Below are 25,435 nucleotides of genomic sequence, written 5' to 3' on the forward strand. Positions count from 1 at the left end.
CCCTGCAATGTGAATTACACTCAAGTCTATGACAATGCACTGAAATCTAATGAAAACCTCCTAATTCTTAACCGCGAATGTATCAATGAATCATGTGCACAGCAATAGGCGTATTAAGTAAGCATTTTTAAGTCGTCAATATGGACACATTTCTAAGATGTTATGCAACATCAATAAACCTACTGGGAGAGACTTAGGAATCACCAAAAAAAGTTTTCTTTCTTGATTCTCTTGTAAAAGGATTTAAATCGGATGTACGAGGTTTTCTTCTTAGTTGTCGCTACAGATCTGGTCAACAACTTCAATAATAGGGCGCCTTCCACATTCGTACATTGTTAAGGATTTTTTTTTTACAATTGGCTTTACGCCGCACCGACATAGATAGGTCTTATGGCGACGATGGGATAGGAAAGGGGTTGGAGTGGAAGAAAGCGCCCGTGGCCTTAATTAAGGTACAGCCCCAGTATTTGTCCGGTCTGAAAACGAGAAACCACGGAAAACCATCTTTAGGGCTGCCGACAGTTGCGTTCGAACCCACTTGTCTCCCGAATGCAAGTTCACAGCTGCGCGGCCAACTCGCTCGGCAAGGATTTTCATTATACTGTACATGCTTCGTTAACACTTCAACTTACTAAGAACAACAAAATTACATAGTTTCCTCCACGTTCAAATGAAGTGTCATATGGCTTTTAGTGCCGGGATATCCCAGGACGGGTTCGGCTCGCCAGGTGCAGGTTTTTCTATCTGACGCCCGTAGGTGACCAACTCGTCGTGATGAGGATGCAATGATGATGAAGACAACACATACACCCAGCCGCCGTACCATTGGAATTAACTAATTAAGGTTAAAATACCCGACCCGGCCGGGAATCGAACCCGGAACCCTCTGAACCGAAGGCCAGTACGCTGACCGTTCAGCCAACGAGTCGGACTCCTCTACGTTGAGCATAACGTGATGTGTGAGGTTTTGAGAATAACGAAGCCATTAGATTTTGTCATTAATTGCCCATCATGTCTCGTATCTGCAGGACTGGTATGGTAAAATTACGTGTTCACTCCTGAAAGGTGCGTAATCGTAAGTTCAGAATGATTGTCAATTTTTTATAGAAGATGGCTCCCCAAGACAAAGAGAAATTAAAATAGGCAAATTGCATCTTCTACGAACTTGAATTGAGGTTTGCATGACGGAATGCTGTATAGGTAGGTTGATTGCTCAGTTGTACTCCATTTTAAAACAATGACCACCGAGACCACCAAAAACAAATAGTCAGTGTAAGCAACGTCACTAGCTTTATCGATTCGCGTAAATAAAACTTTATAATGTGGATAGAAGGAACTTCTGTTGCAAAACGTAGTGTGGAACAGAAATGGCAAACCTATCTAACACCAAACTCACCGGACAAAAGTGTCACCGCTGAAGACACAGTTCCAATACCGTGTAACACCACTTCTTGCTTTTATAACCGTCTTGATTCGACGAGGAACGGAGCTCACGAGTTCCTACAGATATGCAATATCCATTTGTAGCCACTCGCTGATTATATCCCGTTGAGCCGCCACATCACGAGGTTTCTGATGTCTTGCTTTCACTCACTGTTCCAAATAGTCCCACGTATTTTCTATGGGAACAAGAGCGGGGAAATTAGAGGGACCAGTCGAGGTGTCAGAGGTTATCGGTGTTTCCGTTAAACCAGTCATTCCTTTGAATACGGCTGCTGTCATCTTGGAAAGTCGGATTACCTAAATCATACTCATCATGAAGTTGTTGAATGAAGGGCAACACTCCGTCATTGAAATTGCTTAAATAGACATCCTGATTAATGTTCAAGGTAACTTAAATGAGCGGACCCAAGTCATAGTTCGAAAAACACCCCTATAACATCTCAGTCAACTCTGTCCTGAACTAGCCTACACCCTTGACACACTGATGGTTAAATGCCTCATTGAGCTGTCGGTGCACTTGACATCGTGTATCATTTGAAAGCAGCCAATATTGCGGCTCTTCGGACCAAGGTACGGTATATACCTCCAGTCAGCTGTCCACGTTCAGTGTTGTTTAGACCATGGAAGACGTTCAACTTAATGTGTCGCTCTGAGTAATAGCTTCTTACGAGGTGCCCAACTCAACATGTTCATTGCACGAGTTCCCTTCGCAATGTTTGATTGAAAACTGGTTGGGATGGAATGACATTCACTGACTGCAGGTAATCCTGTCGGGTTTGAAATTGATTTTCATTGTCAAGGCCTGACTCTCCTCTCCGGTCCCTGTCTGTTAGGATCTTTTTACCACTATAGACTTTACGCCGTGTTTTATATCCGCGAGTGGCACGCCACTCAGGCCGGCCGCAAAATGAGACGCAGGTCCATGAGGTGAAGCAGGGTGACTCACGTCGAATTCTTCACGGCAGAGTGAGTCACGGCGACAATCGTCGCAAGTTGGATCGCAGTTTCAGTACGCAGTTTATGAACTATCTGTGTCGGTGCGACGTAAAGGAACTTGTAAAAAGAAAAAAAAATAATACTCATAATTATTTCCTTCTCTCATATCCCCTCGTCATGACTTCGTCACATTATTTGTTACTTATTTTTCTCACTGAAACGCACTTTTTGTGTTCGGAAATAAGTTGTTTTCAATTTGTATATGTCAGTTTAGCTATTACAAATAATTTGATTTTTGTCACATGAGTTTATTTTTGGAATTTCTCGTTTCAAAACAATTATTTTTGCATTCATCAATAGATAAAACATTTAACTGCAATAAATTGGTAATCTGTTGCTTTACATTGTACATTAATTCTTCCTCAAAACACAGTATACAGTTTATGGTGGTTTAGAGAAAAAATAAATTTAATATGATATTTCAAAAAGAATTCCTGAGTCAGTAAAATGGTTTATCAACAACACGAACAACCAAAATCACCGTGAGTCTTGCAGGAAACTGCGGAAGAGAGACTGCGGTCCGCAGTGTCACCACGCGCAGCAACTGTGTCACGTCACCCTGCGCCGTAATATGCGCGGGTCCTCACAGTAGACTTGACCGGTCAGTACGCGTTGATACACCATCATCATTTACTGTGTGATCATGGGTATATTTAAACACGATATCCATATTATGACAGTCTTCCACGTATTTACTTCGACCCATTTGGATGCACTTTTCCATTCAACCGACTGGCACACACACTACTTTACCGCCATGGTCATATGTCAACGGTGAAGGCTCACATGCTATCGTGGTACGCTGGTGTTCATTAAAATCTCCTGGCCAGAAATATTCATTTGAGGCAAGGAAATCAGTATAGCCCTCAGAATCGCCCAGTAACTCCTTATTCTCTCTCTATCTCTCTCTACCGGGCGAGTTGGCCGTGCGGTTAGGAGCGCGCAGCTGTGAGCTCGCATCCGGGACATAGTGGGTAGGAACTCCACTGTCGGCAGCCCTGAAGATGGTTTTCCGTGGTTTCCCATTTTCACACCAGGCAAATGCTGGGGCTGTACCTTAATTAAGGCCGCGGCCGCCTCCTTCCCATTCCTAGGCCTTTCCTCTCCCATCGTCGCCATAAGACCTATCTGTGTTGGTGCGACGTAAAGCAACCAGAAAAAAAAGAACTCTCTCTCTCCCTCCCTCTCTCACTCCCCCTCTCTCTCTCATTAGTTAGATCCATGCTGATACATAACACATGGACACACCTTAAGAGCGAGGGGAGGTGGAGAGATTGAATGACGGGAGATCAAACATGAACCAGACTCGTACAGAGGGGAAGGTATATACTTTCTTCGCCGCCTGCACACATGCCGCCACCCCGGATCAACCTTGAATGTGCGGTAGAGAATGAAATGTCGTATGGCTTTTAGTGCCGGGAGTGTCAGAGGACAAGTTCGGGTCGCCAGGTGCAGGTCTTTCAATTTGACTTCCGTAGGCGACCTGCGCGTCGTGGTGGGGATGAAATGATGATGAAGACGACACACACACCCAGCCCCGTGCCAGCGAAATTAAGTATGGTTAAAATTCCCGACCCTGCCGGGAATCGAACCCGGGACCCCTGTGACCAAAGGCCAGCACGCTAACCATTTAGCCATGGAGAGAGAGGGGAATAAAGGGAGGAGACACACGCTCGTATATAAATTCATTAGGGGCCGAATTCTCCTATATCTTTGTAATTCCTTTGTGCGAAGCCTGCCTGAAATATTTGCGGTTACCACCATGATGTTATTGTCAAACACCATCGCACCCGGCCATGATAAGAAAGAATGACCCTTATTTTCGTCAATATAGAACCTATTAAATTACTCTAAATAACTTTGCAAGCACTGTCAAAAGAAGAATTGATACATTTTGCAGTAAAATATGCACGGATATCATATTTGGACAAAAGAAATTAAGATGAAGGAAGGTAACCTTCACATCGACCCAGTAAAGTGATTCGTGTTTCATTTAAAGACATACCCTTTTACTGAAATATCGTACCATGCTTTTTCTTAATATAATTTTGGGAAATGGGAGAGAAATTAAATGGAATGAAACGACGCATAAAAATATAAGTCAAAGAAGATGTTTACATTTAAAAGACATGTAAATGAAGAATATTCTTCACGATCCAATAAAAAGAATAGTGATAGGTGAGTTGTGTTAAACACACACATTACATTCTCATAATAGCAAAGTAAAGTGGCTTAAAGAAACAAAGTAGTGCACTCTCTAGGATGAAAGTAAAGAATTACAATGAATGCTTCTTGAAACGAAAATAATTGTATTTGTATAAAATGAAAAGTAGAGTAAAATCTTAAGCAATGCAATGGTTTTCCACAAAAATAACAATATAGCCATTCAAATTATTGGATGAAACTAATCAGGGGGAGACGGAAACTGAATAGTTCTTCATTAATTTGTTAATAGAAAAGGATTTCATTCTGCCTTGCCCGCTAGTTGTCTTCTATGGTTGTTCCGATTTTCTGCGAGTTTAAAGGGCCTCCCCTCTTCCTGGTATCTTCTTATCTAAGACCAAACTGTGTTTTCTAGTAATTAGAGAAAAACGCACGGAAAACATATAAAAGTCTACGATTACTGAAGCAGTTTAACGTCTGGATGAAACTCCATTGCTTTAGCAGTTTGGAAACACTGAATTACATTAGACATCCGTATTCATGCGAGACTGATCATCATCAGTATTCGAATGGGTCGAGGTGCTGTGTGCTATTCTATATTGCCGAAAATACAGTGCAGGTCCAGAAATCATTCACAGGGGATAACGTACTAATAAGGGACACCTTGACCTCGAACGCTCGGAACCGCATGCAACCATGCTTAGAATAACAAGCAATCATAAACAAAACAGTGGTGTGCGTCATTTCCATGCAAAACGTTGCATTCTACCAGAGTAACATTTTAATAGAGAGAAACAAAGTAACAAGATATCAATCCCGTAGGAAGGAAATTATATGTACAGTAATTTAATGGCGTCAGTGTATCATTACATTTTCAATCAGCAGCGCCAAAAACTCTCTGCTTAAGGTACTTATAATAGCGCAAAACACACATATACAGCAGTACCACACACCTGAAAGTGCTTATATTAGTCCTTAAAGTGCATATGCGGGATTTTGATGAAATGATTAAAACAAAGTGGGAGAGAACAATGTGCACACCTCACTAAAGCCACGTTATCACATTCTAAATCACTTTCGCATTCACGCAGTCCAATATCAAAAGCCACACTAATTAGATAGATAGATAGATAAATGTCTTTATTGGCGTAGTTAAGGCCATTGGGCCTTCTCTTACACTAAACCAATTACACACTAAACTAATTACATTTTCAAATGATGATGTTGGTATGTCAGTGTCATAACATGGCTTTCGCCAAGCATAATGCAACATAGGCTTATACGTAGATGCAGCAAATTGATTGTAAATCACAGAGTGAAGTTTCGCGATGAAATAATGATCATGAACCTTCACTTGTGGTTTGGCACCTTGTAGTCTCACAAAATCAGTAATCCTTCTGATATTGAGTTTATATTACCGAAAGAAATAAACATCAAGGGGTTGGCAATATTTTGTTGTTTTCGGTGGCAATATCTTCAGAGTAACATCTTTGTTTGGAAAACTTGTATCCAGAAGGGTACGATCTGTATGACCTGCCCAGACATCACACAACAATAGACTCTTTTCATTTGTTACATGTTCGCCAAGGACTGAAGTTAGAAAACGTTTCATGTGTTCTTTAGTCATTTTTCCACTTTTGCTTGCCTCCACATGAATGTTTCGTGGACAGGTTGTTGCAAGTTTTTTTAAAATATTTGGACCGAAAGTGTCTTGTGTCCCTAGAAAACAGATGTATGACTTGTTTGCTAGTCTGCCTGCCATTGATAAAGCCACATCAATTGTGTAGCTGTGGGTAGAACTATGTACAGACTGCAACACACTACCTATAGTTTTCTCTCTTCTGTAGGACAGTGTTGATGCTGAAGACTTCTTTTCATACTGGAATTGACTCTGGTCTTTGTTCCAAACATTACCTTTCTCCGCACCCTCCTCTGTTATAAACATGTTCACTTCTTCCACAAACTGTTGTGCCTTCTGACGTATAATATTATCGCCTTCTATGTCCTTACGTGTGACAAATGTAGTAATATGCCTGGATGAAATGCCATGTTCAGCTTTGAGATGGTCGATAAAGGAAGTGGAAGCTTTGAAATTGACCAAGACAACCATTTTAGCCCCGTCTAGTACCCACATCTGCAGATGCCAACAGTGAACTGTAGATTAATACCTCCTTGCACCACCAAATTGCGATATTAGATATTCTTTTATAGTTTGTAATTGCGACAGTCTGTTTCCTTTGAAACGAGCACCTGCTGCCCGTTTCCTGCACACATAATATTAGAATTAATGTGCAATTTGATTTACTTTTGATGCACTTATATCGCTTCATTAGTTTGCTATAGAAATTGAAGCCACGATTGTAATAGTCCCCATAAATGTTCTCTAGTACGTTGTCATCAGTATCTTTTAATACACTGGACCTCGTCTTTTTGGGTCGAGAGAGTTCGTACTCACTTTGACTTGACTGTTCGTGTTGCTCTGAAGATGAATGTCATGTACTGCTGAACCTTCAGGTTCAGGTTCCTCCTGTCCTTCAAAATACGTATATTTATCCAGCGTAACGTCGTGTATTTCTGTGCCATCGCCATTATATTTCTGAATTATTATGTTACATAATATATCCGCGAACTCCATATCCTCGGCCCCGATGTCATTTCCATATTCAGCACGTTGCAACTTGGTCCCAAATATTAGGACCACATGCGTGGGATTAATTCTCTTCATGATATCACTGCACTGTGCAAACACTCCAAGAGACAAATACGTACTGCAGCTATACTACTCACGCAACTGGAGCACTGGTTAGTGCAGCTACACTATGCCACGGTCTAGTGGCGCTAGCAGACAAGTGCGAAGTTTTACATGGAAATGAAGTACACCATTGTTTTGATTATGATTGCTTGTTATTCTAAGCATGGTTTCGTGCGGTCCCGAGCGTTCAAAGTCAAATGTGTCCCTTATACTGTAAGTAGGTCAGTAATTTCTTTTCACGAACTGCCATGAGGTATAAAAATATTTGTCTTTATTATGACCATTTTTTCCAACTTTATAAAGCCATTCAATTTTAAGTAACTGCTGAGTTTTCCCATAGGGTTTATTATTATTATTATTATTATTATTATTATTATTATTATTATTATTATTAATGATAATAACAACATTTTATCGTCAACAAACAAAGTGAAAATAAACTGGATTAAATAATTATGATCATCAGAGACGCAAAGGTGTTTGGAAAACCTTCCTGTAAAGTTATTGTCAGCGCTGATCAAACTTTTAAATGCCACACGTATCGGGGCGGGATTACATCGTGCACATTTCTTCACAATTAAATCACAGTTAATTAATTGTTTCTTGATTAGGAGAAGCGAGTATAGCCAGAGTGTTTAACCATAGAAACATCTTAATCAATTCCCGAGAAAATGGTGGTGGGAGTGACCTCTGAGTGCTTAACGTCATTAGCCACACCTCCTGGAAGACGAACACATGTGACGTTACCTCACTTGCTTCTCCTCAGTCCTCAGGATTTGACTAGATATACGCCCAAACGTTACCTGTTTTCCTTACCACGCTGAATTCTTTTAATCACTAGTGTGCCAGTACACCACCACCTACATCGCTCCAAAACGACCAGTGCACTTTCTCAAGTGGGTGACTATTTCTTTCTCCAGTATATCTATAATATGCCTTTGCTGGTGAAATGTAGTGTTTACAGTGCACTATGTCTTCTGGTATGGGCTATATCAAATTAGTTACTTTCATTGACCTGTCTCAGTCTCATCCTTGGCTTTGACAATATGAAAGTGACTGAGGTATGAGTGATGCTAGTAATACCATTCCTTATGCAGCCAGTCCCTGTTATGAATGGTGTGAAAATATCGCTCATAGGGTCGGTTGGTGCATGCATTTCAGTAGGCTTGGCAGACTGATATAGCAACGGCTGGCTCGGTGAGAAAAGCAACGGGAAACTACCTCACTCCTCCTTTCCCTAGTACGCCTCTTCAGTGACGCCTAGGCTATTTATGACAGCTGTTGGCGGACCTGCAGAGGATCAAACCAGCCTTCGGGCCGAATACCCAACATACATACATATCTATAATGTTATGCCTTTAAGCGCGTATATCGTTTGCGTTCCCTAATTTGCTATCTTGAGTATTTTCTAAGCAATGTTCCTGCAGCAATGTAACTTGAATGTATTTCTTGCATTACTCTTTAATTTGTAGTTGTTAGTGTTGTAACCAAGGTTGAGATTTACAAAACACAACTTTATTATTCGCTTCAAATGCAAAATACACTATTTACACAAATAAAACTGAAATTTAACTTGAAGCAAAATGAATTAGGAATCTTGAGAAAGAGTCTATCTTTTGTACACTATATACAAGTTTGCAGTATTTACATCCACTACTATCTCGAAAGATAGTCCTTGTGATATGAAAAGTCGATAGTCGAAAACTATCAGAAGTACTGACATAAATGTTTTGGAAAGTCCTTCCTTGCTGAGTTCATAAAAGCAAGTTCAATGTTGGAAGAATTCTTACTTGGCGAAACCAAGGGAGCTTGCATTAATTAGGGAAATATAACGGTATGTAATAGTACGACTGGATATGGGCAGCGGAATGGGAAAGAGGAGCGGTGACCAGAGGTGAGACCTCGTACTGCCAGAAATTCAGTCCACCTGGCCGAAGCACATTTTCAAGAGGAGTAGCCTCCGTGCTCGACGTAGGGTGTATTCTGGAGCTGGACACCGGGGCAAGTGGGCATCAGGACAGGCTGGAAGTTCCTCTTTATAGTACACACACGACGGTCCAGGCACGCGCACTGAGGGCTGCGCGTCGAGGCTAGAAGAATGACACCTGGCGCGCGTGTAGCTGGCTGGCGGAGCGAGAAGGGAGCGCCGGACATACAACACCCTCCCCTCCTAAATACGCCGGTACGGCGTGAAACGGCGGCGGCGCTGGCGGCGGCTGCGATGCTGTGCTGGAGCTGCTGATGTCTCTGTTGGATTGTCCGGAGCTGGGACCGGGTGGAGTGGCGCTGTCTCGTCCTGAAAGGAACCCATGGTTATTAAATGGTCTAAAGCGCGTTCAGCAATAGATTTATCTGGCTGAGCAATAGAATCAATAGCTGGACATGGGCGGTAGCGCAGACGTATCTGGTCTTGATGGCGGCAGATACGTTTCTCCGTAGTCTGTATTTCGTAGAGACGATGACCCAAAGATCTGCAGATGACTCCAGATATCCAGAGTGGGTTTGACCTGAATGTCCGGGTGTAGACCTTGTCGTTGACTGAGAACTTCGTTGGTGAGGTCTGAGACTGGGCCGGAAGAGGCTGCAACAGAGAAAGTAAAGTTCTGTGAGGTCGTCCATGGAGCTTCTGTGCAGGAGTGATATTATCAGCGCCGGGCAGAGTTCTGTAGTTGCTTAAGAGTTGGAGCAATGCTTGGTCTTTAGTTAAGCCTGAAGAGACAGCTTTTTTCATACTTCTCTTAAATGTTTGTACAAAGCGTTCAGCTTCACCATTAGATTGAGGGTGAAAAGGCGGTGCTAGGACATGACGAATGCCATTATATGTACAAAATTTCTTAAAAGCAGTAGCTGTAAATTGAGGTCCGTTGTCCGAAATGAGTACTTGAGGTAAGCCTTCTGTAGTAAATATTTTCTGTAGAGCACGAATGGTAGCTTCGGTCGTAGTAGTCGAATGCATATCCACTACATATGGAAAGTGCGATAGTGAATCAATGACTATTAACCACATGGAATTGAGGAAAGGACCAGCGAAATCGATGTGAACTCGTTCCCATGGAGTAGTAGCAGGCCATGAAGCTAGATCAGAAGACGGGGCGTTCTGATTCAGTTGACATTGTTCACAATGACGGATGAGCTTTTCGATGGCGGCATCAATACCGGGCCAGTAGCAGTGTTGACGTGCTAGTTGCTTCGTTCGGGATATACCCCAATGGCTTTGGTGTAATAATTCGAGAACTTGTTTCTGTAGGCTAAGTGGGATAACCACTCGGAAGATGGTGCCTGCTTCTAGGAGTACGACTCCAGCACGAGTCGTGAGACGATGCTGCATACGATGATAAGGTGCAAGGTGGGCGGGAAGATTGCTCTGAAGAGGCCAACCGTTGCGGATGTAAGTACGCACAGTAGCAAGTGTACTGTCTTTATCCGTAGCTTTAGCTATGCAGGTAGCATCAATAGGAAAACTGGAGACAGTATCTTCAAGTTCTATGTCCAACTGAAGACATTCAGATTCTTGAGAATCGAAGGCAGTATCAGGACCAACTGGTAAGCGTGAGAGGGCATCAGCATTACAATGCTGGGATGTGGCTCGATAGACAATCTGATAGGAATAATCAGAAAGGAACATGGACCATCTTTGAAGCTTTCTGAGGGAATTCTCAGGGATCTTATTACCAGGATGGAATAAGTGTACGAGAGGCTTATGATCAGTAATGATCAGGAAATGGTTGCCATAGAGATATTCATTGAAACGGCGAATACCAAAGATGATGGCTAAAGCTTCTTTCTCTATCTGTGAGTATCGACGTTGATGGTCATTAAGTGTTTTCGAAGCGAAAGCGATGGGGCGTTCCCGTCCATGACGATCCTTCTGGGAGAGAACGGCACCGACACCGTAGTCTGAAGCGTCAGTAGCTAGCGTGATGAGCTTGTCGGGCTGAAAATGAGTGAGTTGTATAGCTTGAATTAAGGCGTTGTTGATGGTTTTCCATGCCTGTTGGCAGTGCGGAGTCCATTGAAATTTAACACCTTTTTTACGTAGAGCGTTTAATGGAGCTGCCACTGTAGCGAAGCGGGGAATGAACTTATTATAGTAGTTCGCTTTGCCTATGAAGGACTGGAGCTGCTTGAGGTTCTGAGGTGCTAGCATGTTGACGATAGCTGAGACATTCTGTGTACTAGGGCGAATTCCAGTCTTATCAAGTATATGTCCTAGGTAGTGAACTTGAGGCTGAAAGAATGTACACTTAGCGAGATTCGCTCGTAGGCCATTGTCTTTCAATTTCTGGAGAAGGAGGCGTAGATTGTTTAGATGTTCCTGATGATCTTTTCCAGTAACAATAATATCATCCAGGTAGTTAGCACAACCGGGAATGGAGGCAGTGAGTTGAGCTAAATAGCGCTGAAAAATAGCCGCTGAGGATGAAACACCGAATGGGAGCCGCTGGAGCTGGAGCAGTCCGAGAGGAGTGTTGAGTGTTGAAAATTTCTTAGAGTCTTCGTCTAAAAGTAGCTGGAGATATGCTTCTTTAAGATCAACTCGAGAGAAGAATTGTCCACCAGCGAGACGACGGAATAAGTCTTCTGAACGTGGAATAGGAAAGATATCTGTGTCGAGTTGTGCGTTGACTGTAGATCGAAAATCGCCACAAAGTCCAACATTACCATCAGGTTTCTTGATTACCACTAGTGGAGTAGCCCATTGACTAGAAGTAACTGGTACCACAATGCCAGTTTGTATCCATCTTTCTAATTCTTTCGTGACCGGGTCTTGAAGTGCTAGGGGTACTGGACGTGCTTTGAGGAAGCGAGGCTTAGCTCCGGATTTCAGCTGTATGTGAGCTGTATAGTCTTTTGCTGTTCCGAGCTGAGAGTCGAAGACTTCAGGAAACTGCTTTAGGAGATCGGTAACGTCAGAAGTAGGATGCAATGTAGATACAACGTTAATGTTGTCATGTATCTGGAAACCAAATAAGTTAAATAGATCCATGCCCATAATGTTGGATGCAGTGTAGTTGTTAACTACGAGAAGAGGAATGGCCTTCTGAATTCCTTTATAACTAGCCTGAAGCTGGATTTGACCTTTAATGTCAATTTTCTTTTTGTTAAACGTCACAAGCTGGATGTCAGCTGGAGAGCATGAAGGGGAACCTAAGTCATGGTAGGTAGCCAGGTTAATAATAGAGACAGGTGATCCAGTGTCTAATTGAAAATCGACGGATCGAGTAGAGAATGAGAGAGGAACGATGATCTTGTGAGAATTCCTTGTGGGAAGAATAAGATTGATCTGATCAACTTCCATGTCATGGCGGGGCTGTATATGCTTCGGGCGTGCTGCAGGAGTCTTAGCAGGGCGGAGCGAACTCCGACATACAGTCTTAATGTGTCCAAGTTTATTACATCGTTCACAAGTGGCTTTGAAAAAACGACAGTCACGACGTTCATGATGCTTGAAACAGCCTCGGCAGGAAGGCAGGAGTTTCGAGGTGCTTTTAGAATTGGGCTTCCTTGTAGCATTACGAGAGGGAACCTGGCGAGAATGCTTGGTAGAGAGCGCCTTATCCGGACGGTTCACTGTAGCAGAGGACTTGCGGGCCTGAGTCGAGACTTGAGCAACTTCGTGGGGAGAAGCTATGGCTGCGGCAGTCTTGGTAGTAAGCTCATAAACCGTAGCAATACGCTGGACGTCTTCTAAGGAAGGGTTACTCTGCTTGACAGCGTCAAAACGTATCTTGTCCTCAGGAGTATGTAAAATTACCATGTCCCGAATGAGAGAATCAGTGTAGGGTGAACCACAACCGTCCTTGGAGCATATGAACTGGCAGGGTTTAGCTAGACCACGCAATTCAGTTATCCATTCAGTATGTGTCTGATGGGGTTGCTTTCTGCTCTGAAAAAATTTATAGCGAGCAGCCACTATGTGAGGAGCTTTGGCATAATGTTCAGTGAGACGGGCCAGGAGCTGTGCGAATGGTACCTCAGAAAGGGTTTCTTCTGGACCTAATTTACGTAGTAATTCACACGTAGCATGGCCAACCGAACTAAGAAATAGTGCTCGGCGGCGTTGATCATCTGTGACAGAATGGCAGATGAAATGCTGTTGTAAGCGTGCTAAATAAACTGACCATTCTTCCTTAGCCGGATCAAAAGCAGAGAACGGAGGAATAGCTGATGGCTGTGTAGAGACAGAAATAGCTTGAATAGCCTGAATTAATGCTGCCTGTTGTTGTTGCTGCTGTAAGGCTTGGAATACCGTAGCGAGTTGCTCAGCTGTAGCCATTGCGAGATGCGTGCAATAAAGAGCAAGGAGAGCTGTGTGTCAGAACTGGTTGTAGGCGCGACCTTGACCGGTATATGCTGGGAGTGAGAGAGAGAGCAAGCAAACACGCTGGAGCGTGCCACACAGGTGGAGCGCACGACAGAGAGCTGTGGAATGTCTGGTGAGTGGGCGACACACTGAGCACTGATTGACTTCGTCGCCAATGTCTAAGTGTATGAGGGCACTGAGTTTGCTGTACCTCGTTGTGGAGGAGTGGATGAATTGCAAGTTATTATCCTGTCGCCACAGAGTTGGTGACTGGGGCCGATGAATTGGAGTGTCTGTTGCGTTCTGTTTGTTTACCTCGTCGCCATAGAGTTGTGTTGTAACCAAGGTTGAGATTTACAAAACACAACTTTATTATTCGCTTCAAATGCAAAATACACTATTTACACAAATAAAACTGAAATTTAACTTGAAGCAAAATGAATTAGGAATCTTGAGAAAGAGTCTATCTTTTGTACACTATATACAAGTTTGCAGTATTTACATCCACTACTATCTCGAAAGATAGTCCTTGTGATATGAAAAGTCGATAGTCGAAAACTATCAGAAGTACTGACATAAATGTTTTGGAAAGTCCTTCCTTGCTGAGTTCATAAAAGCAAGTTCAATGTTGGAAGAATTCTTACTTGGCGAAACCAAGGGAGCTTGCATTAATTAGGGAAATATAACGGTATGTAATAGTACGACTGGATATGGGCAGCGGAATGGGAAAGAGGAGCGGTGACCAGAGGTGAGACCTCGTACTGCCAGAAATTCAGTCCACCTGGCCGAAGCACATTTTCAAGAGGAGTAGCCTCCGTGCTCGACGTAGGGTGTATTCTGGAGCTGGACACCGGGGCAAGTGGGCATCAGGACAGGCTGGGAGTTCCTCTTTATAGTACACACACGACGGTCCAGGCACGCGCACTGAGGGCTGCGCGTCGAGGCTAGAAGAATGACACCTGGCGCGCGTGTAGCTGGCTGGCGGAGCGAGAAGGGAGCGCCGGACATACAACAGTTAGGCCCTCACATTTGTAGGTTGTAAGTAAATCTAAATCAATCAATCACCACTGATCTGCATTTAGGGCAGTCGCCCAGGTGGCACATTCCATATCGACTGTTTACCTAGTCTGTTTTTGGTCAGTTTGTACACTAGTTCAAGCTTGTAAACTCGAGATGACAATGCTACTCCTTCGGAGAGACTGGGTTCCAGCCATCCTCCCGGGTTATTTCCTAGTTCATTGTATTCATACACACTTATCTACCCCTGTTTTACGGACATCAAAGTAAGTACTATAGCATCAAGTTTCCTTAATTAGTTCGCGTTGCCTGACACTACTTCTGTTTATAATTCACGGGCATTTGATTTATTCAGTAATCTACCAAGTGCAGCGCCAAGTTGCACTACACTGTGCTACACAACGGAGAGGTTTATGTTGTAATCCACGTTACGAGATCAGAGCCAACATTATTTATGTTAGGTCGATGGTGAGTTACCACGCGAGGACATCACGCAAGCAACCTGTGCCATTTGGGGTGCGGAAAACGATAAAATACTTAAACCCCGACAATGAACAATTTAATTTAAGAGTAAGGTTAATGACTAATAGTGGAGAGGTGAGCGTTGTCATTATCTTGATGATCTTGTTTTCAGTGAAGATTGATGAGGACAAAAGGGATGTTGCTTCACGGAATAGTTGGAAGAATTAAAGCCTGAGGATGCCACTGCGCTATCCTCATATATAGTGTATGGTGAGAGACACTGAATTTCGTGTGAGTGGAAGAGTGTTCTCTTACCGGTACCACTAACGTGTCATAGTTACTGTCTTTTAGCTGCACTACCCGTGCACCGCGTAGTGTACAATTCTGTTAACACTGAACGTACTGTAAATACCAAGAGTCCAGAAATTCTCTTCAGGTATTGTCCCTCGCTGTCGAAACGAACAAAACAAAGAAAAATAATAAACAGAAGCGTACAGATAGACAGATATATATTGAACTGAACATCTCTTCGACTTTTGATACCTGTTGCGTGATGAGAACGAAGTACGAGACAAACATATTTGAAGTTTTATTATTATTATTATTATTATTATTATTATTATTATTATTATTATTATTATTGTTGTTGTTGTACCGGGCGGTACACCTCTACGCGACGCAAGTTCAAATCTTGCGCCAATTGAAACTTCTCTACAGGAGAAACCCTGAACTTTAAAAAACGAACTAACTCTACGGTTTATCAGAAGATGCCACTGAGTGTTTTGGATTTACTTTTGTTTTTCAGTTGATCAAGAAGTGTGAACATTCTCTAACAGATGTCTCTACCAAAAAAAAAAAAAAAAAAAAAACTACGGTAATACACTCTGGCGCAATGGAATGAACTCTCTTGAAGACATTTTGTATTCTTAAGTTTTGTCTTTACTAAATTTTGTTCTTTTACTTTTGGGGTTGGCAATATTAATCTTTCTGTCCGCCAGTTTTGAACTCAGCCAATCCCGAATTTCTTTAATTAATTTTTGACCAATAGTGTCTTTCTTCTTCGATGTTGATGTATAACTTTTATCGACCCAATAAAATTGAGGGGGTGTGTCTACTCATTCTTGAAAGGTCTCGAATTCTCCACGAGGGTATAAAAACTGCTGATTTTCTTGTCTCGGGGCCACTAGTATAACATCTAATTCAGTGTGTGGATATGTAGCAGGGGGCGGGAAGCGCCTCTTTCTTCTAGCAGCAGTTCTTCTACAAGGTAATTGTCTTTTAACATCTTTATTTCTTGCTAGCTCAGCAGTTTAACTCTCGGGGAGGGTTCGAATACTTTAATATGTAACCCATCTTGTTAAAATGTAAATCCCTTTCTGTCTATGTAAAATCTACAAATCTCTTTCACTGTAAAGCGGGGATAGAGAGTGCTTTACCCTCTCGAACTCCCCTTCATTTTGAAACTGAGGTGACTACGTTTTCATAACCGTTTCTTCTCTTCCTTAATGTATTAAAGTTCTCATACGGGTCACCTACAGTTTGGGATTAGCCCCTGTGTACCGGCCTAGAGCCACTTAGGTTTTAAAGGTGTATTTTGGAGTGCAAGTTCACGCCTCCAGTTCCTTCTGTACTTTGGGCCAATAACTCACCCTGATGTTTTGTTTTCTTCATGCAAAGGCCCTGTAGGTTGGGTATTAGATACCCCTGTTTCACTGTATGTGTGCCTTGAGGGCAGTTAGGAGTAAGGGTTGTTGTGGCCTTCGATAAGGCTGGTATAAAAAAACGAGAGCAGGTCAGCTCTTTCTGGTATTTTGGAAAGTGCCTCTCGGAGGCCTGACATTGTTAAGCGGGAGCAAGAGCTCCAGGTAATGAAGGAGTTTTCTGCCCTTTGTTGAATTGTGGGTGTGAGCTGGGAGCTCAGACTTTGGGGCTTGTAGCCCAGAATTGTAAAGTTGCTGTGTACCTGATTTAACTGTTGTTATTTGTTGTACGCTCAAAATTCTATGTTACCATTGTTAAGTTTTGAAAATATAACCTTTGTTAAAGTTTTAAATTAACTTTAATTTTGTAGTTGAGACCTATTCCAGCCCGCACCTTCTTTCACCTCTAACTACCACGGATAACTCCGTAACAATTATTATTATTATTATTATTATTATTATTATTATTATTATTATTATTATTATTATTATGCATGAGGGAGAGATAGGAGATTATAAAGTGTACTTGACTGGTATTAGAAAGGGAAGGGCAGAGTCTGGGGTAGGGCTCTTTATCAGGAATACTATTGCACGCAACATAGTTTCTGTTAGACACGTAAATGAGCGAATGATGTGGGTAGATTTGTCAGTGGGAGAAATTAGGACAAGAATTGTGTCCGTGTATTCACCATGTGAGGGTGCAGATGAGGATGAAGTTGACAAGTTTTATGAAGCATTGAGTGACATCGTGGTCAGGGTCAACAGCAAGGATAGAATAGTGCTAATGGGCGATTTCAATGCGAGAGTTGGGAATAGAACTGAAAGATACGAAAGGGTGATTGGTAAATGTGGGGAAGATATGGAAGCTAATGGGAATGGGAAGCGTTTGCTGGACTTCTGTGCTAGTATGGGTTTAGCTGTTACGAATACATTCTTCAAGCATAAGGCTATTTACCGTTACACATGGGAGGCTAGGGGTTCCAGATCCATAATAGACTATATCTTAACAGACTTTGAATTCAGGAAATCTGTTTTCGCGGTTTTTTCTATGATACAGTCCACTATCTGATCTGTAGTGAACGAAGTATCTCTAGGCCTAGGGTAGAGAAAGTGAAATCTGTCTGCAAACGAATAAGGGTAGAAAGTCTCCAGGACGAGGAAATTAGACAGAAGTACATGGATATGATTAGTGAGAAGTTTCTTACAGTAGACAGTAAGCAGCTTCAGGATATAGAAAGTGAATGGGTGGCATACAGGGATGCTGTAATAGAAACAGCAAGGGAATGCCTAGGAACAACTGTGTGTAAAGATGGGAAAAGGCGATCATCTTGGTGGAATGATGAAGTGAGAGCAGCCTGTAAACGTAAAAAGAAGGCTTATCAGAAATGGCTCTAAACAAGGGCCAAGGCAGACAGGGATTTGTACGTAGATGAAAGAAACAGAGCGAAACAAATAGTTGTTGAATCCAAAAAGAAGTCATGGGAAGATTTTGGTAATAACCTGGAAAGGCTAGGTCAAGCAGCAGGGAAACCTTTCTGGACAGTAATAAAGAATCTTAGGAAGGGAGGGAAAAAGGAAATGAACAGTGTTTTGAGTAATTCAGGTGAACTCATAATAGATCCCAGGGAATCACTGGAGAGGTGGAGGGAATATTTTGAACATCTTCTCAATGTAAAAGGAAATCATCCTGGTGGTGTTGCAAACAGCCAAGCTCATGGGGAGGAGGAAAATGATGTTGGTGAAATTATGCTAGAGGAAGTGGAAAGGATAGTAAATAAACTCCATTGTCATAAGGCTGCAGGAATAGATGAAATTAGACCTGAAATGGTGAAGTATAGTGGGATGGCAGGGATGAAATGGCTTCATAGAGTAGTAAAATTAGCGTGGAGTATTGGTAAGGTACCTTCAGATTGGACAAAAGCAGTAATTGCACCTATCTATAAGCAAGGGAACAGGAAGGATTGCAACAACTATCGAGGTATCTCATTGATTAGTATACCAGGCAAAGTATTCACTGGCATCCTGGAAGGATCAGTCGTTGAGAGGAAGTTGGATGAAAACCAGTGTGGTTTCAAACCACAGAGAGGCTGTCAGGATCAGATTTTCAGTATGCGCCAGGTAATTGAAAAATGCTACGAGAGGAATAGGCAGTTGTGTTTATGTTTCGTAGATCTAGAGAAAGCATATGGCAGGGTACCGAGGGAAAAGATGTTCGCCATACTGGGGGACTGTGGAATTAAAGGTAGATTATTAAAATCAATCAAAGGCATTTATGTTGACAATTGGGCTTCAGTGAGAATTGATGGTAGAATGAGTCTTGGTTCAGGGTACTTACAGGAGTTAGACAAGGCTGTAATCTTTCACCTTTGCTGTTCGTAGTTTACATGGATCATCTGCTGAAAGGTATAAAATGGCAGGGAGGGATTCAGTTAGGTGGAAATGTAGTAAGCAGTTTGGCCTATGCTGACGACTTGGTCTTAATAGCAGACTGTGCCGAAAGCCTGCAGTCTAATATCTTGGAACTTGAAAATAGGTGCAATGAGTATGGTATGAAAATTAGCCTCTCGAAGACTAAATTGATGTCAGTAGGTAAGAAATTAAACAGAATCGAATGTCAGATTGGTGATACAAAGCTAGAACAGGTCGATAATTTCCAGTATTTAGGTTGTGTGTTCTCCCAGGATGGTAATATAGTAAGTGAGATTGAATCAAGCCGCCTCTGTGGTGTAGTGGTTAGCGTGATTAGCTGCCACCCCCGGAGGTCCGGGTTCGATTCCCGGCTCTGCCACGAAATTTGAAAAGTGGTACGAGGGCTGGAACGGGGTCCACTCAGCCTCGGGAGGTCAACTGAGTAGAGGTGGGTTCGATTCCCACCTCAGCCATCCTGGAAGTGGTTTTCCGTGGTTTCCCACTTCTCCTCCAGGCGAATGCCGGGATGGTACCTAACTTTAGGCCACGGCCGCTTCCTTCCCTCTTCCTTGCCTATCCCTTCCAATCTTCCCATCCCTCCACAAGGCCCCTGTTCAGCATAGCAGGTGCGGCCGCCTGGGCGAGGTACTGGTCATACTCCCCAGTTGTATCCCCCGACCAAGAGTCTGAAGCTCCAGGACACTGCCCTTGAGGCGGTAGAGGTGGGATCCCTCGCTAAGTCCGAGGGAAAAACCGAACCTGGAGGGTAAACAGATGATGATGATGATGATGATGATGAGATTGAATCAAGTTGTAGTAAAGCTAATGCAGTGAGCTCGCAGTTGCGATCAGCAGTATTCTGTAAGAAGGAAGTCAGCTCCCAGACGAAACTATCTTTACATCGGTCTGTTTTCAGACCAACTTTGCTTTACGGGAGCGAAAGCTGGGTGGACTCAGGATATCTTATTCATAAGTTAGAAGTAACAGACATGAAAGTAGCGAGAATGATTGCTGGTACAAACAGGTGGGAACAATGGCAGGAGGGTACTGGGAATGAGGAGATAAAGGCTAATTTAGGAATGAACTCGATGGATGAAGCTGTACGCATAAACCGGCTTCGGTGGTGGGGTCATGTGAGGCGAATGGAGGAGGATAGGTTACCTAGGAAAATAATGGACTCTGTTATGGAGGTTAAGAGAAGTAGAGGGAGACCAAGACGACGATGGTTAGACTCGGTTTCCAACGATTTAAAAATAAGAGGAATAGAACTAAATGAGGCCACAACACTAGTTGCAAATCGAGGATTGTGGCGACGTTTAGTAAATTCTCAGAGGCTTGCAGACTGAACGCTGAAAGGCATAACAGTCTATAATGATTATGTATGTATGTTATTATTATGCCCGGCTCCGTGGTTGAATGATAAGCGTGTTGGCTTTGTCCCAGAGGGACCCGGTTTCGATGACGTTTCTACTTGTAATATATCGGCAGGTACTGTGCGAATGTTTAAGTGTCAGCGAACCCGACTCAGCCATCAATTTACGTCTCAGATATCTAAAAGTCACCTTGGACAGCAAACTTCCATCTTCCAGGCTGAGTGGTTCAGATGGTACAGTATAGCGCTGACTTTCTTTGCGGAAGTTGGTGAGTTCGATTCCTGCTCGGTCGGATGATATTTGGAGGTGATCAAAACACCAGCATCGCGTCAGTAGATCTATCGACGCTTAAAATAACTGCTGCTAGAGAATATTTCCGGCACCTTTAGGTTTCATAAAACGGTAAAACTATTCGATGCGCCATTGAAACCAATAATGTCGTTATTATTATTATTATTATTATTATTATTATTATTATTATTATTATTATTATTATTATTATTATTATTATTATTATTATTATTATTATTATTATTATTATTATTATTATTATTATACTTTCCTGTTACACGAGTATTTAATGAAGACAGCCACCAAACTGGGAACGTGCCACTCCAACTGAGGTTTCCAGAGAACACAGTGTGAGTACCGGTTTACTCAGTGCGCTGTTCCAGTAGGGCTTAATAACCCGCTCTCGAAAAGGATCGATACGTAATTAAATGAGACTGTGCGTATCGTTAGTGGGACAATGCCATCTATTTCTACCTATTGCCTGCTTGCTTTGTGCCATATGCGACTAAATACGAGAGGAAAGGGTGCTCATTATCGAGAATGCCAGAAGATTATTGAGAACAAATATCCGGGCCTGTTTGCGACAGCAGAAATCTCTATGTATAAAAAAAATATATAAAGATTGGAAATTTGAAATGAAAATATTTTTCCCGATAAGTAGTTGCCGGATTCTAATTCACTCATTAAATCTGTCAATAGTTTTTTTTTTTTTTTCGTAGTAAATGGTGATTGTGTTTACTCCTCAAACATCTACAACGCAGGTTCGACGATTGTTATTTTAGATATCCCTCTCTATACGCGAAAACTTCAAAGCAGTCATTAAGAGTTCAGTCTTAGGCCAGTAGATATAGTAAATTTTGCTTCTTGCAACAAAATGGCAATCTCACCACCCCGAACGGAAGGAAAGAATACAAAATTACACCTCACCTGAATCGTATTTCCATCATGGTAATATGTATCTCGTACGTATTTATGATGGCAATGTCAGAACGTACACCAGAATGGTGTAGGAGGTAGTTTTCATTGAGCATTAAATATGATTGGGAATAGCCGTGCGGTTAGGGTCGTGTAGTTGTGAGCTTGCATTCAGAGATGGTGGGTTTGAATCCCACCGTTTTTTTTAAATTTCAGCTTGAGGCAAATGTACTTTTTTCAAGGCCACGGCTGCTTTTCTCCCATTCCTAGTCAGTACAATTAAACCAACACCAACAGATAATGCCCTCACGGAGCGGTACATATTTTTCACGCTCATTGGGTGTACTGGAAAAACCAGCTGTACAATTGGCAAGCTGAACATGTTCTCGGATATACCCGGCAGTAAAAGCCATACGCAAAGAAAAGAAAAAATTAACATTGTATTGTGTGCGTCAACATGGCAAAGATGATACATGGATGAAAGAAGCATATTTTTCTTTAGAAAGTATGAAAATGGTGTTTGTGGAAGGTTAATTGTATTTATTTATTTATTTATTTATTTATTTATTTATTTATTTATTTATTTATTTATTTATTTATTTATTTATTTATTTATTTATTTTATTTAGGCCCCTATTGTAAATAGGAGATAAACATATCTGGGGCCAATTTTACCAGTTGAAATTTTCTGGTTTTTTCAATATTGTCCTTTGGTTGATAATGTTTGAAGATTGATTGATATCGGGTGGCCCCTGGAGAGGTCTTGGGCAGGTCTTTTAGTTGACGGTCATGGGGTGCCTGCGCGTCTGATTGTGTGGTTGTGGTGATGATGATGATGATGATGATGATGAAAACCGGTGTCAGCACATAGCCTGCTCCTGTCGAACAATAAAAACAAGGTGTCTGCTTAAGGTTTAACGTTACCATCCGACGGACGAATCGCCACCGACAGAGTCGTAAGGCCTCACTGCGTATGAACAGTGCGGAGAGGTTTCGAATTGTACCCAAACTTTCGACATGCAATGCATTATTAGAAATTGTTTACTACCACCTCTCCTGGCAACCCGGTCAACATTCTGATGGTGAACATTATTTCTACCAACGAGACTCGAAACGTGTGTATTGTACCCTGATGAGATAGGCCCTAGTTTCATGATTTGGTTTTTTTGAAGATGAATACAGATATAAAGGAATATTAAATTGAATACAGTGTCAGTTTTGTGTGGACGGTAGGATTTCAACATGAGTTAGACATATCGCGACTGTCCGTCGCCACAGTAAGCTTGTCATTAGGGGGAGAATGTTTCTTGGCCAGAAGATAAGAGGATTAAAGCTAGAGCTCACAACAACGAAGTAATGACTTCGAGGAAGTGAAAGAGTATATATTTCGGACCAAGGGCGAGCAGATGTATCACCAATACCGGGAATATGACGTACCAGTTTTTCCACGCCCGAGGCATTTGGTGTTGTCAACGTTACAAGGAAGAGATTTGAAACTAACCGAAGCGGTGTTGACCAATGAGAAAATTTATCATAGGCCCGCAGATAAACCAACATAAGAAAAACTCAGAGTGAACTCCAGTTAGCTTCTCCGATAACAATAATTAAATTATTCCAACCACATAATTGAATAGAGGGGATTTTTGTGATATCATTCCCATGTTGATTAAATGTAATCGTAATAAATTCAAGTAATGAATTCGTGGAAATGACCCACGCTATCTCGCCATTGGTCGAGATGAGCACGCGATCAGGGACGCCGAGTTAGCGCGCGAAAGGTGGAGGACAGAAATAAAGTGATATTTCCATGACCACCGAACGATAGGAGTTCAGAATACGACACATGAATGTGTATCGCCAGTGTATTAAGTGGGATAAAGCAAGAGATCTAAATCCACCTGCACATGCCGATTTAGGATAACCAACCCCCCTCCCCAGGAGCTGACCGCGGATGACCCCGGCGGGAAACCATATCGTCCATAAAAGTCCAGTAGTAGAACCTCACATCACCCAGTCGTTTGAAGTCACCAGTTGTGACCGGTCGAACCTCACATCACTCAGTTCTTACCAGTCACCCAGTCGTTTGAAGTCACCAGTTGTGACCGGTCGGATGAAGTAGTTGAGACTCTGACACGATGACGCTGTAAGTCAGTACCTCGGGACGTATTTGAAGTCAGTTAGAGCTGAAAGTACGTGAGTTATTAGGAGAATGAATACGAACAGTGAAATTATCCATAGTACCGAGTGTAAATAATCAGTACAACTGTATGTTGAATTTAATAAATGTCATGTGATTAAATAATAAATAATTAACGGAACGCCGATAGTACCTTTGGAAGGCAGTGTGCGGAGCCTGAAGTAAACACTTCAAGATAGACGGTGAATAACTATCCGAGCAGGGAATTATAGGAGCTAGGCGATTATCAAGACGGCTTAGAAATAAACCAGGAAGTGCCGGTTGAAGACGCGATACGCGCCGGTTCAAATGAACGACATTTCGTCGTAATGTGTCACGACGTGTGTTTCGGGCGTATATGAAGAGTATATTGTGCGAGTGTCAGGGGTCTAGGAGCACCTATAAGTGTTTTTTTTTGTTATTAGTATTCTTGTGTAAAATAGTGTAATAAGGTATTAATCATGGGTAGTCACCCAGAAGTGTTTTATTGTGTTAAATTTGTATTGTGCGACATGATCGACGAGTAGATCACCATGGGGCCGTAAGGCCTATATCTCATCCGCTACGAGACAATGGAATTCTACATAGGAATGAGTACACAATTTTGATATTTGGGGGATGTTATCGCGACTAAACGGGGTTCAGTGTAAATTAATTATGGTTACTTAACATGGTCCGCCTCCCGAGTCCATGATTTTATTTTTTTGTTAGACGGACGAACTAATTTATATTAACGTAATAATGGGTTAGATTAATTAATTTGAGTATTTGTTTGTTGTATATAATGTAAATATGGGATATATTTCTTTCAATTAAGGCATGCTGTTGGTAATACTTTGACTCAAGTTCATTTCAAGTGTTAAATTCCTTTTTTTGTGCTAACCCATTTATTTGATTTTCAATCACTGCGGTGATCATTTGTATGTTAGTTAGGAATATTTTCTACCTGACAGCCAGATTATGAAAGAGCCAGAGTATGTAAAATTTGTGTTGCGTACGGAAGGTCATTAAAATACTAATAATAATAATGTTTGTGAGTTGACAAAGGAATGTAAATTAATAATAATAATAATATTTATGCGTTGCCAGTTAAAGTATAAAAATAATGACAGTGCTTCGTGAGTTAGCTAGTGCAAATAATAATCAATGTGGAGATGACATGTAGCGTTAAAGACTTTCATTCGCGTAATCAGTTTGATTTTACGTAAATTGTTGATTTCACGTTTTTGGACTTTATTTTAACCATTAAAATTTGTTTAAAAGCGATATAGGCACGTGAATTAGAATGGTCACGATATGTTAAAAGCCCAGAATGGTTTGAGCCCATATTTAGAGTTGGAAGTCATGAGGGACGAATATCCGGCGTGAAATAAATTGAGCCGTATTGTTTGTAATGATGAGATAGATGAATCTCAAGGCCTAAGATTATATAAA

The sequence above is a fragment of the Anabrus simplex genome, chromosome 5 (genome assembly GCF_040414725.1).
Source record: "Anabrus simplex isolate iqAnaSimp1 chromosome 5, ASM4041472v1, whole genome shotgun sequence".
Taxonomy (NCBI): Eukaryota; Metazoa; Arthropoda; class Insecta; order Orthoptera; family Tettigoniidae; genus Anabrus; species Anabrus simplex.